Source organism: Solea solea, chromosome 13 (assembly GCF_958295425.1).
Source record: "Solea solea chromosome 13, fSolSol10.1, whole genome shotgun sequence".
In the NCBI taxonomy this organism is placed as follows: Eukaryota; Metazoa; Chordata; class Actinopteri; order Pleuronectiformes; family Soleidae; genus Solea; species Solea solea.
This window is the reverse complement of record NC_081146.1, coordinates 10416297-10430799: the sequence shown is the minus strand read 5'-3', so window position 1 is coordinate 10430799 and position 14503 is coordinate 10416297. Positions and strand designations below refer to the sequence as shown.

The 14503-nt window shown below is 40.0% G+C and overlaps 1 protein-coding gene across 2 annotated transcripts in view; it reads right to left on the bottom strand.

The window, feature by feature from the left end:
• Positions 1-11514, bottom strand: part of hdac9b (histone deacetylase 9b) — a 35131-nt gene extending 23617 nt beyond the window's left edge. The window contains exons 1-2 of one of the 2 annotated variants that reach the window (XM_058646709.1): positions 11317-11514; positions 5809-5870 (exon numbers count right to left, since the gene is read on the bottom strand). The gene's annotated coding sequence lies outside the window, so the exon portion shown is untranslated. The remainder of the gene's footprint in view (positions 1-5808; positions 5871-11316) is intronic. The other variant, XM_058646708.1, reaches the window with a different exon arrangement.
• Between the last annotated feature and the right edge of the window lie 2989 nt (positions 11515-14503).

Sequence of the window (14503 nt, the reverse complement as noted above, 5' to 3'; positions counted from 1 at the left end):
AGGCAGGGTCCAGTAAACCTGCAATGTGGCAAGCCCATTATAGCTCTGACTGCGTCACTGGCAGCCTTTGTCTACTTTAGTCCTATTAAAGCATTTAAGTGTGAACGTCAGCGTCCCTGCTGGAGAGCCACTCTGCTCTGCTCTCCGGGTCCAGGGCTCAACTTACTGTCACCTCCCTCATATCAAACTCAGACAACTGTGTGTGTGTGTCTGTGTACACGCGCGTGTGTATGTTGTGACAGTACAGACGTGGAGTGGGGGAATATTACAGACGAGGGAACAAGTGGGCTAGAGCAGTGAAGTGCCCCTAGCACTTTCCAAATATAAATCGAAGGCCATTATAGCCTATTTGAAAGAACACAAGATGTCAGTCATACGCGCAGAGACACATCCATGCACACATCACTGTTCTGTTGTTAACTCCACTCTTGTCAATTCAAATGATCTATTGGGACTAGTGATATAACAAAGAGATATTTCCCGCTATGGTACTTCAGCGCTCACTGTTCTATTTCAAGAAACTGTGGTCATAACCTGGAGACTTGTTTTTTTCCTCTACTCGCAGTTCCACAATTACTGTACAAGTTCCAAATCAACTCCCAAAGTTCTGCGGCTTAATCACAAGAGCACTGCTGCCTTGTGACACACTGTACATGATGAAACCCAGCAGGGAGGCAGACTGGAGAAGGGAGAGAGCTGAACTTAAGTGTTGCAACAGATATTACAACTAATTTGATCTGGCTAGAACATGTTTTGTTCCCCTTAATAGCAGATGATCCATGTGTGGGAGGGTGTGAGTCAGTCATGTTTTGTTGTTCCGTGTTCTCTGAACATCAAAACCCCATGTGGTGGTGGTGGTGGTGATGTCAGGAAGATAGAAAGAGGGGGCAGGGGGGTGTATTGTAAAATAAAGTGACCACAGAGTGAATGGCATAGCTTAATTGAAGAATTAGTTTAATGAAATTAATTTCATCCACTTCTCTGCCTTCCTTCATACAGCCACTCTTCCTGCCTCTGCCTGTATGCAGAGTTTCATCATGCCACCCCAGGAGGACTGCAGCGGATGTGAAGTGTGGCGGAGGGGACTTTCTTCCCCAGAGAAGGGATACGAACAGCAACTTCAGACATAACCATGCTTCTTCTCTCTAGTGGCCACACCTCAGCGCTGAGGGCAGCCCTGTTACAGGAGGGAATTTACATCTCCACAACAATTACCTCAATGTCTACCATCTTACTTCATCATGCTCAAGCTCAGCCATCCTACCTGCTAAAAGCCACAGGTAATGCTCTGTCACTTCAAACTGGACATTTTCCTTTTACCTTGCGGTCAGCCTCATAAAAGCACAAAGGCACTACAGCTGTTGATTTGATGGTAAAATCCAATTAGCCTGTACATCTGGATGTGTTATATGAGCGTGTTTCCCCACTAATGATTTGGGCGCTCTTGCTTTTATTGGGTTATTCTGTCTGGCATCCTGTGGAATTTCCTGTTGGACTTGCAGGGTGATATAGAATGCACTTAACAGGTCGGATCAAATAACATGAAAAAGCATAAAGGAAGTCATGTTTTGTACTTAATCTTGAAACAAAGCCAACAAGGTTTTGCAGGATGGAGTCCATACAGCTTTGTGTTTCCTCTCTGTCTCTGTTTAGGAAAAACAAGGTACTATTCAAAGCAAGGGACGAATCAACAAATGTTTTTCAAGGTAAAAAAAAAAGAAAAACATTGACATTTCCATCTAACTTAAATGTGAGAGACAGTCTGAACTAAAACGAGGCTCCAAAAAGGCAAAAACACAATTTCATAGCATCCAGTCATTGTGCACTGACCTTGAGGTCAGTTTACTTTCTATCTTTGAATAAGTCCCTGATGCCCTGCCTTCATCTGCTGCCATAGGCTTTCTAAAAATAGATGTGGGGCACAAAAAGCCCACTGGAAACAGAGGGCAGCTCCCAGTGTTTTTACTGATCAATGTGCAAATCTGTGCTGAAAACCATTGATTCACTGTTTGTATCAAATTGACCATGTTGTTGTTGTATAACTTCCACCTCATATTCAGTCATTATGAGCTCACTTTATGACTTTGTCGCCTTGCTAAGGATCCTTCTCTCAAATGAAGATGAACTATTGATCCCCTAATGATACCAAGAAGGCTCAGCATTGATTGGAGTCTTAAGAACTTCATTCCAAGCATCAGCTGGCGTTTTACTTAGATGTCAGCCAATGAACATGAAGCAGGACTTTTCTGCATGAATTCACACACAATCATTGCGTCAGTGACTCTTTGGCCTACGTCACTGAAACGCCTGCAGAAGTCAAACACCTCGTCCCTATCGTACAGACACACTAGCCCAAACAGACACATGTGACATTGATGGAAACCAGCCAAGCTTAGCTGACCTTAGAAAATCCCTGAGGGATTAATAAATACAAAGGTTCTCTGTTCCGAGGCATCCTTCCAATCCACATCCTGCTAGACGAACCCATGTATGAGGATAATCATAGCATCAATCCCTCCCAGGTGACTTTAAGATCTTACTGTGGTAGCAAAATACACTATATCTTTTCTGTTAGAACCACAGATTTCCAAGTTGTTGTTAGTTATATAGCGCTATTTTTATTTCAGTCACAGAAAAAGCAGAATGAGTGATTTTACTTCAGTGACCTGAATATGTTTAACACACTTAGGAAAATCCCAACAGTGCAACATAATGAAACCTATAGTTGTTTCATATCAGGCTGTACTTCACGCTCAACTGCCTTTCTAGATTTGTCAATGACCTTTTCAATTCTTAAGTAAAACTCCATTCATGGATTTTAACAGTAAAATAAGAGCAACAGGAAATCAAGTTTACTATGGGAAGGGAGGGCTGGAGCTTATTGTCCAGGCCACTTCCACCTACGCCAACACTTCTAAACTTGACCACAGCACAGTCACAGCACTCTCCTCCTGTGGTGGCTCAAAGGTCTACAAGACAACAATGCCTCTGAAAAATAGCTCTTCCTCTGATTATTAGGCTTGTGCTAATGCATACCAGGAAATGTCCCACAGTGCACCCGCAACCTCCGTTACAATGCTAATGTCTGGACTGCTCCATATGCATAAACCTGGAGGGGCTTTTTAAATGCTTTGCTGCAGTGACCTTGAGTTTCTGGAACTTACAGCATCCAATTCACATGTTTCCCTTTTTTCCGAACCACAGTTAGTAATTCACCCAGATCAGCTCCCATGCACTGGAACTTTGTGGCTTGTGTTACACAAATTCCCAAGAACATAGTTAAGACTATGTTCTACTTTTGTTATTCCTAAGAGAGCACCTAAACCACTCAAACAACTCGCTATTTCCTCTGTCCCCTGGGAGGCAAAGGAATAGTTCATGGGTCATCTCACTTGTTTGGTGGTAAAACAATGGTATGTGCAGGAAATATTTGCTGGTTTTTTCACAAAAATATAAATATCTTGTCTCACCCTATGAAAATGCAGGTTTTTTTGTGTTCTATTATGTAACAATTAAAACATCATAAATCAATTTACAACCATTTTGTCTCTACAACCACTTAACATATGTGAGTTTCATCAGCTAAGTTTAATAATGGAAGCATGGCATTAACTATAGTAAGGTCGCGGGACCTGTAATTAAGGGACAGTGTCCAATGGGGTAAAGCCCCTGATGGATCCTTCAGCAACAGTGCACCCTGCAGGTTGATTAAGAACATGGACAAGAAATGTAGAAATCAAGAACTGCCATGTTGACATGCTAAAATATTACTGTGAACTTTTCAGAGCAAACTCCAAGGACAAACAAGCAAGTTGTTCTCAAGAAGAGAAAATGCTGCAAATGCACTGGTGGCACTTCCAAGAAGCGCACATACAATACTAAACAAGACACTTCCAATGGACAAACCAACACTCTACCGCACACACACACAGTTGCACACAAAATCACACACATTCACACAGCGATGCCACCATACTGTGCTTGGGAGTGGCTGCAATGTTCCTGCCCTCTGCCTTTCATCTCAGATCCAGTGACCAAACTGACTTTTTTTTAGTCCAGCCACTTAAATAACACAGGGACTAACAAGCTTCAGCTCTCTCTCGTAAAACATGTGGAAATTACCAGCACATTACAAAAACGGTTAAGAGACAATATCCTCAAAGCTATCAAACTCTTTTTTTCACTGATGCTATAAACGGATGCTGCTCCGTGTGAAAGAAAATCCAATTTTTAAATGTATTTCACAACATGAACAAAATATTGAGATTCATTTTTCATATACTTTTATAAGAGCAAAGTAAAGATTAAAAGAATAAAAACACTAAAGGCATCCATCAAAATGTCTTTTCAAGCCTACCTTTTTGGAAACTTTTTATGTTGTCAGCAGCTTGGCCAAGATAGTGCCACTCAAAGCTACGGGACATTTTAGAGAATGCTCTAAGGTTGTCACCTCAAAGAGGGTTAAAAAAAAGGGTTTTGGAAACAGATGGGCTGGTAACCCTTTCACACCTATGTGGCCACAGCGACCTTTATGAGGGCTCTGCTCTTAGATATGCAGCAAGTGTGTCCAATCTGTGTGTAATTCCTGGATCAGTTTGTTCTGCACATTTCACGCCAAGTGGGAAGAGGTTGCGGCCATGACCTCCTGCAGTCCTATAACTCACAGGATGGGCTGATAGAGGTGGCAGATACCTCCAGATGAAAGCTAACAACAAAGAGATGTTTAGCATGACGCATGGCAGTCCAGTTCAGAGCCCCGGAGGATGATGGGATGGCATGGAGTAACAACTAATGGGCCTGTGAAGTACGAAGTTTGTCTGTTTCTGCCATCAGGGGAAATGGCCCCACCCTCTGTCAGTTAAGTGACAACCAGCCCATCAGACTGGGCATACCAAGAACTCTGAAGCACAGCTCATTTATCACCTTCAGTGATTTCACCATACAAATTTGACAGACTAGGCTCATGGTGGGGCCACTTTCTATGACGCAGACCAGTGCTGACAGACACTTTGAAATGTAATCATTTGGTTTTCAAATAGAATAAGCCTATAATGTGTACTTAAGGCAAGGGGTTTGATTTTGCATTTTGTGAAAGTGGATGCTTAAAAGGCAAACAAGGACAAACAGCTCCACCCACATAGATCTGATGCATAAACTGACAGAGTGGAAAAGCACAAGAGAGGAAATAAAGTTGTTTTCCTGGTCTGCGAAAAGCCATAGTTCCCTGTTGGTTTGTTGCATTCTGCAGTCCCACCAGTAGATGTCACTAGTTATCACACACTGGACTGTTAAATTGAAATACAATAAACTTATACAGCTAAAATTTGAGGCAGTGAAACTGCAGTGAACAAAGTTGACAAACAAATGAACAAATAACCAGTGGGAGAAACAAACACTTGAGAGTGTGATAGTGTGAGAAAAAACTTATTTAAGTCAGAGAATAATTGTTGGCACCTTGTCTGCACAATGTCAGCTCCACAGCCACACTCTTGCTTCTACTGGAGAGGCACCAGTAGTAAGGAACAGCAAAAATAAATAAAGGTGTGAACATGACTTAATTTCCATGTCTTTTTCATGACAACACAATGAGACAAAGGCCAGAACTCCCCTCCACATGCTTCTGTTTATCCTCAAAACACACACAGCACACCCAGGAAAAGCCTGACCAAAAACAGAACTCAGGGGCAAAATAAATAATATTGCTTACATCACCTAGTCATGCACATCATCACTGAGTTGAGAGGCTTGTGGACTGTAAAAACGCAGCAGCAGCAGCAGCATTATGGGTCTATAATGTACAGATCTTACCTGACTGTCTTCACATGAGAATGTCCCTGCCAGAACAACGAGGTCACTCCAAGGAATGTTCTCTATAAACATCAAGCAGATACATTTATGTCAGTATTTGTCAAAACGTATTTCCATTATGTCACTTGTTTTAGGTTGCTGAAAAGGTATGATACTTAAAGGTACAGTAGGGTGGGAGATCCTGGAAAAACAGTTTGAGTAGACTACGTTTTGAATTCAAAAGTCCAAGTCCCTTTCTTTAGACTTCCCTCTGAAGCCACACCTCCAGATCACAGGAATGCGAAGAGCATGGTTTCACACAGATATTAACTTTCGGTACTTTTCGGTAATGCTAACTTTTTTTAGATACTTGTTCTTGATTGACAACGTGATGCCGAAAAACAACAAATACTCTTAAAAGATCACAAAGACATAAAGTGAACCTACCTGTCCACTAGAAACAGAGTCACCATGGCATCACTTTGCAGGCCTTTCTGGGTTCAAACACATCACCAATGTTCACTGTAGCCTTTTTCTAACAAGTAGCATTCTCAAAAAACGTGTTTCATTTGTGTTTCATTGGCACCTTTTCTGCCGTAACTTTGCTGCAACTGTCTCTAGCTATGTCTTTTCCGTACTGTAAAACGATGAAATGAAGAGGGGTACGCGATGCATCACGCTCCAATTAATTCATTTGGGGCGTTGAATATGATTGGATGGTGTTTTTACAGGCCTGTCCATTCCACAGGTGACTGACATTTTTTTTATTTTTGCGACGATGCATTCATTAATTAGTGACAATCAGGGTGTGAAGAGGATTTTAGAAAATGATCTCCCACCCTACCTTTAAATGGTATAAGCTTTTCGAGGGCAAAATGAGGATAAAACCTAGAAAAACACAACTTGATAGAAAACCAAAGAACTTGTAGGTGTAGAATGTTTACCATGTGACAGTGTGGCTTGTGTGTATTATAGTGATGTTTTTCTGACATCATTCTGCATCTGTACTGCTTCAACATATGTAATTACGCGTTTCATCCTGTCATTACAGCTTCCTGTCCTGCAACAACGAAGAGAACATACAGTCGCAATGCATGCAGCCACTGCAGAACAGAGACCAGCACCTTCCTCTGAGCATCGACAACACCCCTCCTCCCACAAAAAAACTCACTGACCCAAACCCTTTTTTTTTCCCAGTCTAAGAGAAATGTCAAATCCAGAGCTAGAACTCATCTTTTTGAAGGGAACATTGCAGCCAAATATAGCCTGCTAGCCTCTATGCTGCCTGACATACATCAGGCTCTACAGGTTCTGCTCACAGCGTTGAATTTTGGCAGACTGCCATGTAGTCACTTACTATTAAACTCCATAACTGTACAAAGAAAATGATAACTAAGCAGTGGAGTGTACACTGTTGCCTGGTTACCTAATGCCATGTTGGGAATTCATCTAGCTATGGAACAGAGAACACTTGGAGCCAGAGCCAATAATAGATCCCTAGACCACACAAAAAATAGTTTAAGGGTGTCAACAACCATGGCCAACACGAAGCTGAGAAACATTTCATGAGATTTAAGAATCCACTCTCACTTCTCAGTGTGCATTCATATGCATTTTTAAGTGTTTCTGTATTTGCAGCCACTTGTGAAAGTATATAATTATTATCTGTCATTTTGCAAGTGATGGATTGAGAGAGTGATGGATTGAGAGAGGGCTTATTTCCAAGTGTGAAAATCCAGCTAAAGAAACACACTATGCTGACTGACAGTGACTGATGTGTACTAATTACAAAAGGTGTTTATTCACTAATTCTCCCTTTCTGAGAAGTATGTGGACCAAGACAGATTCAAAATGAAAAAGTAGAGAATCACAGTATCAAAAGATTTACTAAATAAAACGTATTATATTATAATAATAATAATATAATAAGTTATATTCACATTGCTAGTTTTAATTTAGCTTATATATGAACAATTTAAATTTGGCCTAAATATCCTTAATGTACCAGAAAATGTCACAAATAAATGTTATCATCATCTGCTTGCCTGTAACTCCTTTGTTCCTGCACAGTATTTTGTGCCATAAACTCATAAAATCATCAAACATCAAGCATGAGGTGTACAGTTCTGGTCAGTACAACATTAACCTTTTTTATAATACTCTTTACATTCTTTAAGAGCCGTCTCCTCTATACATGGCTCATTAAATCTATAACCAATCAAATTTATGAATAAAATATTTGGATAGCTGCTGTGCATGTTAAAAACAAACTGTCCGTGTCATATTCATTTCACACCAATGATGTGTTATAAAATCTGTCATAAATATCAAACAAGATTGAACTTACTTCGGTTGAGCAGTGGGTGTTCTTGATGTCTTATTGAGAACATTTAAATATTGTCATGAACTAAAAACCGTACATCTTCAACCGTGTAGCTTTTAATATGACAATGAACTGCACACAGAGACCCATTTAATGTGCAAATCCACACAACACACATGTAAACAATTACAATTTGTGTTTGTGTGACAATAGCCAAACTGAAGCAGAAGATTCACTTGCTTTCAGTCACCACAACATTCTTTTTCTCTACTGAAACCAGTGTCTGCTAAATGACGCGAGGGCAGCTGTCGCACTGTCACAGTCAATCAAGGACGGCACACAAACACAGGAAGTAAATCCGTGGTGGCAAAGTGTAATTCATCACTTTCATCACTTTAGTTGTGAAAAAGAGGAGAAGGAATTGTATTCTCTCCACTTTGATTAACAAGCTCATTCTCACTTGTTATGTCATTTCTGCTGGTTATTGTGCAAGGTCAATAGACTAGTTAATAGAGTAGTTAATATTACAACTCTATCAAACAACAATTTTACAGCTATAATAAATCACCATGGTTAACATGCATAATAGAGCAGGACTGTGACAAACTGCTATTGAGAACACTGCTCACTAGTTGTACATCTGAACATATCTCAACAACAAGTTATCAAATCCAGTGAATAATCCACAGATGCCTTCTTGTGCTTGTTCTATCAAAGACATTTTGTCTCATTAACACATTCATTGGTACTATGAAATTATGTGTGAGGCCAAGTGTAAGGTGCTGTTAAAATGACTTTCTCTCTGTGACACAGCTCAGATGGTACCTGCCCCCTCAAGCCATCTGAGCAGTGCAGGCATCTGTGAGCATTAACCTGCCAAGAACAAGTCTAATGTAAAAATATGATAAATATTCAGAAATGGAAAGATGGCTGAAGGGTCATTTGGAGTGGCTGTGACAGGCTTTCATGACAAGAATGAGCCGTGCTTTTCTCGTGTCACTGTCTGAGTGAGAATGTCATGTCTACACTGGAGGGTCTGTGGTTCTGCGGGTTTTCCTATTACATTGCTCCGAGACGATTGAAATGCACTCACCATGCGACGGCTGTGGAATGAGCACTGGTCACCGATGCCATCGCACGTGAATCATTTCAAATGCAACACATCTGCTTAAAGTTGTTGTTTGAGTGACAGGGTGTTCAGCAAAACAGCCGAGAACCAAACTAGCAGAATAAAATAACCCTCATTACAAGTGCACAGTCAGAGAGGTGTCATCTGTTACCAGCATGTAAGACAAGCTCTTACTGTTGACTCCACTCTGACATGTTGTGATGACAGTTTTAGTATCTGTACAAACCAAAAATTAGAGAAAGTAGCTTCATATTCAAAAAGGTCTTCAGAAAACGTAAACGCACACAATACAATCTGCAATTAAATGGTTGTGTATATTACGATTATATTTAAATATATATTTAAATTATATTATATTTAAAGCTTGCTCCATTTTGAGCTTCCTAAACCTGAAATCTCACTCTGTCAAGCAATACTATCAGCCCTGTCTGAGGGAGCATTTGTTGCAGCACAGCGCAACAATTATCCTGTCAAACTTTTTTGTGTTTCAGTCAGAACCTTTGTGCAGCCGTCTCGCTTTACTAGTTTCGGTTGCCTCCATGTGCCATGTGCAAATAGGGTGACCAGGTGTCCCAGTTTGCAGGGGACTGCACAGCATTTGCACCCCGTGTCCTACATCCAAAATATTGAGACAATGTCCCACATTTTATTTGACTCTATACTGATGCTTTTCTGAAAAATTATTCATCTGATCCAATGGCTGTGTAAAAAAAAGAGGCGGGCTGTCGCCGCAGAGCTGCTCGTCTGATGTCAATCAAGATGTGTTATGTGTTGTTATACTTAAATAACGTAAATATACGTAAATAATGGAATTTTTTTTTTTAATTGACTCTACTGCTTGAATATTTTATAATCCATAGCTTTTATAAATCACCAGTAGTTAACGTGATACATTCAGTCTACCCAGGGTTTCTTGGGTGAATAGACAATCTATCAAAATGTTACACTAACTCTCTGCACTGATAAAGAGTGGCCCACACTGTCCCATATAAAAATGCTCTCTGTTCCACATTTGCTGTGTTGGGATCTGGTCACCCTATGTGCAAATCACTTTCTGTGTGCAATAGTGTGCAATAGAAAAGAAAAGAGAGATAAACACCACAATACTAACACAGAGTTGTGTGCAGCTCATAACAGGCTCAATCAGCATTGATTTGTCTGTATTGAAAAGTTAGGTGAAGCTTTTTCTAAAAAAAAAAATAATCTAATGAATGAAATGTGTGGAGGTTTTTAACACAAGCAAGCTAAATAAATTCAAAAACAAATTATGTACAACACAGGAAGTAGCAGAATGTAAGACATCGAACGTGGGATATGAAATATTCTGCAACGCACAGTGCAAAGACACAGACATTGCAAAGATAAAAGATTAACTTTTAAATGTGGAATACAGGTGTAAAGAACTATACAGCTAAGTGTCGAGTTAAAGTACAGTTATTAATAGTGCTGTAATGATCTAAGCACTGGTTCCAACACTAGACATAATGTGAAGTGTGTGAAATACGGGGGACAGAGGGTCTCTGATTCTGACCAAACACTATTTTATTTATTTTATTATATATGTATACAGTATGTATATATGTATGTGTATACTTATATATATATATTTATACACACACATATATGTGTATATATATACATATATAGATATACATATATGTGTATATATATATATCTATATATACATATATACATACATAGTTGCAGGCTTTTTGTAGAAGGCAGGGACAGAAAGACGAGACTGCTCATATCACGTAGTCTGTGGTATATTTTTATTTGTCGATAACAATGCGACCACCTGTGTGACCGCAGCACCGACGTATTAATGCGCTGACCTTACCAGCGGTTCTATGTTCTAGTTCCTGTTCACGCGCATTCAAATTGCATTGCTTTTTCTACTATGTGGGTCATTTAATACAATCTTATTAAACGACTAAATAATTAACCAGTTGTTGCCACTGTTTCGCTTTTACAGGAATTGGCTTATAGGAAATATTTTGTACACATATGGCGTCGAATAACTTTCAACATAAAGAAGAATCGGAACATGAGTGAGTGAGTGAGTGAGAAGTTGTACCTTGATTAGTAGAGGGGGGTGAGGGGTTGTAGAGGCTGCGTCGCCAGGTTGGAGTGTGCAGGTGGACGGACGGCGGCGTGACGACTGAGCTATAAATAATCTCGCCTGGTCGAAACAGGGGACGCGGTAAAATCTGAGCCGAGCAGAGGCAGTGCCAGTCTGAGTGCCCTGTCTGCCTCCGCTGTCCCTCTGATCATCCGCGTGATAGAGAGACGAGTTCAGCTTTGACCGCAGGAGTATCTGGTCAGTATTTTCAGAATGCATAAACAGAACAGGCTTGCATGGAAACAAGTCGTGCTTTTTCCTCTATTCATATAGTGAACATATAATTGTATTATTTTAAACTGCTTTGCTATCTATCTATCTATCTATCTATCTATCTATCTATCTATCTAACTAGTTGTTGCTCACTGTTCACAAAGAAGCTATTATTTTCTTAATATTGCATGAAAGCATAAAAGTCCTCAATGTGACAGCTGCAGCAACCAAAGAATACGGTTTGCGATGGTGCACCTCCTAAAAATAGCACCTGTAGCTCCACAAGGCCGAGTAAGACCTCACATAAAATGGAAATGGTGCCATCTAGTGGTCATGCTACTCATATGTAATTTGCTTGGACTACACTGGGAACTTTGTGTGTTCAACCTTGTCGCACCAAACGGCAATAAAATGCATGAATTGTAAATTGGTTATACAGTATAATCATGTAAAATAATGAACTGTGAAGCCTCCGTTTTCCCACTGATCTGGATTTATAATTTACAGTAAGTGCCCAGTGGTGGGAATTTTTAAAGGGCCCGACTAACTGTGTGATTAGCAGAGATTATTTGGAAATTAGTCATCGTCATAAATCTCCTGCTGTCCATGGTCTCACATTTTTATGTGTCACTTCAAAGCATTCTTCGGTAGCTCGCCTTAGTTAACTGTGTGGCCCACTGGACAAATGTCTTCCCTCCAGAAGAAGAACAAAGCATCTCTCTTGTCTCTGTTCACCTGTTTCCCACATCACTGCTCATCACACATCACAGTGTGACAGTGTGTTTGGATGTTTGGGTGCAGATCTGTGATTATTCCTCTTGGAATATTTTAACCCTTGTTATACCAGCGCTACCTTAATCATTTTTAGGAGACAAATATTTTGATTTATCTGCTGATTATGTGGCCTCTGGCTCTGCATGGACACTCCAGGAGCAGTGATGGGATATATGCTGAAATTGAATTCTCCTGCGCTTCTCATCTTTCTTCTGTCCTACGGCAGCTGGGACAGAGAAAGCGGGTACGCCACTTTCACTACGGGCCCCTGACTGTCCAGCTGTTTGCTATCTCTCATCCTGACGGCTGGTCATACAGGGGCACAGCCAAACATCAGCGAATCTGAGGCGTGATCTTGCATGCCTGTCACTGTGGAGGACCTCACAGCTGGTACCGAGACACTAGGACCATGTCATTTCTCAGCATAAGCAAAAATGTCATGAGCTTTGCAGTCTTCACAGATATATATATATATATATATATATAAAAATGTCATTGTCAGCATATATTATTATAATTTTGCAGATGTAATGGGAAAGTGTATTGGAGCTGTCCCCCAAAAAAACTTAGTAAAGAAGACACCTGGGTGTGCACTGAGCAGGATATCATCCAGTGGTTTACCCTGAAAGAAGAAGAAGAAATAGTTGAAGTATATCTTTTTTTCTAATAAAAACTAAAAACTTTGTTTGGTATATTTGAAGGAACCCAAAGCCACTATACAAAGAATTGCTACAAAAATAAACTTAATGAAACTAAAAGTGATGACCTAGCATATGCAATATAAAGTACAAGAAGTGTTTTTATAGCTTAGGTCATCCTATATACCATTTTCATGATGACTATGCAAATATGATTCATATCAATAATAAATATCTGTTAAATTCTTTATTATTGCTATGCATCTATTGATCTTACATTATTACACTTTGGTTAGAAGCATGGTGAGCTACAACTGTCTTTCTTTCTTTCTCTCTTTCTTTCTGTCTCACACATGCCCTCATACAGTTGGCCCTGTAAACATGTAGGGTGTAAACACAGGGGCAGGGGTGCAGGTTTACAGAGGGGTGGAGACTGAGGAGGTATGTGCATAAGCATCTGTTTTCTTCATTACCTCTCTGTGCGTAGATTCTCCTCTTAATTTGTGGGAACCCCTTTCCTCCACCACTGCCTCCCCAGTGAGAAAGTATTCCTGCTGTGGATACTGTGGCCTTCAGGGGGCTTAGGGACAGATCCAGAAGGATTACCCCCTGCAAAGGCACCCAACCTACACCAAAAATAATCAGCATAGCTGCCACAAACTTTTCCCTCTCCTCTTTCTTTGTTTCCAGTGCCTTGAAATATGAGACTGCTCTGGAAAGTTGCCTGGTGGCGAACATTATGTACATTCTTACATAAATACCCCTATACCTCCCTCACTCTCACAGTAACGGTACTGTTTTCTTTACTGCTTTCCTGAAGTTTTATAGAATAACTCACTGCACTTGGTGGATTATTTACAATCCACCAAGGAATAATTATCTTCTCTATATGTAATGTAGCTTGAGCTGTAAAATTCAAATAACATTGCATTATGACATAACTTCATAGTACTTGGTAGAGACCTCAACATAATACTCACACACACAATACTCACATACAGTAATGTCATCCCTGCCAGCAGTGTTTGCACAGTGCAGTACAGAGAAAATTACAGAACCACATCATCAGCTGTTGTTCTGTAGATGTAACAATACTTAAGCAGACATTAATATGTTGTATATTCCTTATGTTTAATGCATGCTTACCAATAAATACTTTGTAACTAATTGTTACTATCGTGACTGCTGCTGCTGAAACGATGCACATTTCCCCCATAAGAACTTGCTTATTTATCTTGGAATTAATCTTGTGTAGGTCTGAAATCTCAAAACCTTAGCATTTCCCCCTAAATTGACAAAGGTAATGTATGGTTTTAACATTAAAAATCAGTATAGACATTGACAGTTACACTACAAGTTGACACATTCACATATATTTGCTTTTTGTTTTCATTATCTTTGTGTCTATTAAACCTCATGTAAATCATCTGTTTATGAAGCCAGCTTGTAGTTGAAGGCTAAAACACTAGAGGGCCATATTTCACCACACTGGTGTTAGGTAACAGGACCTAGAACAT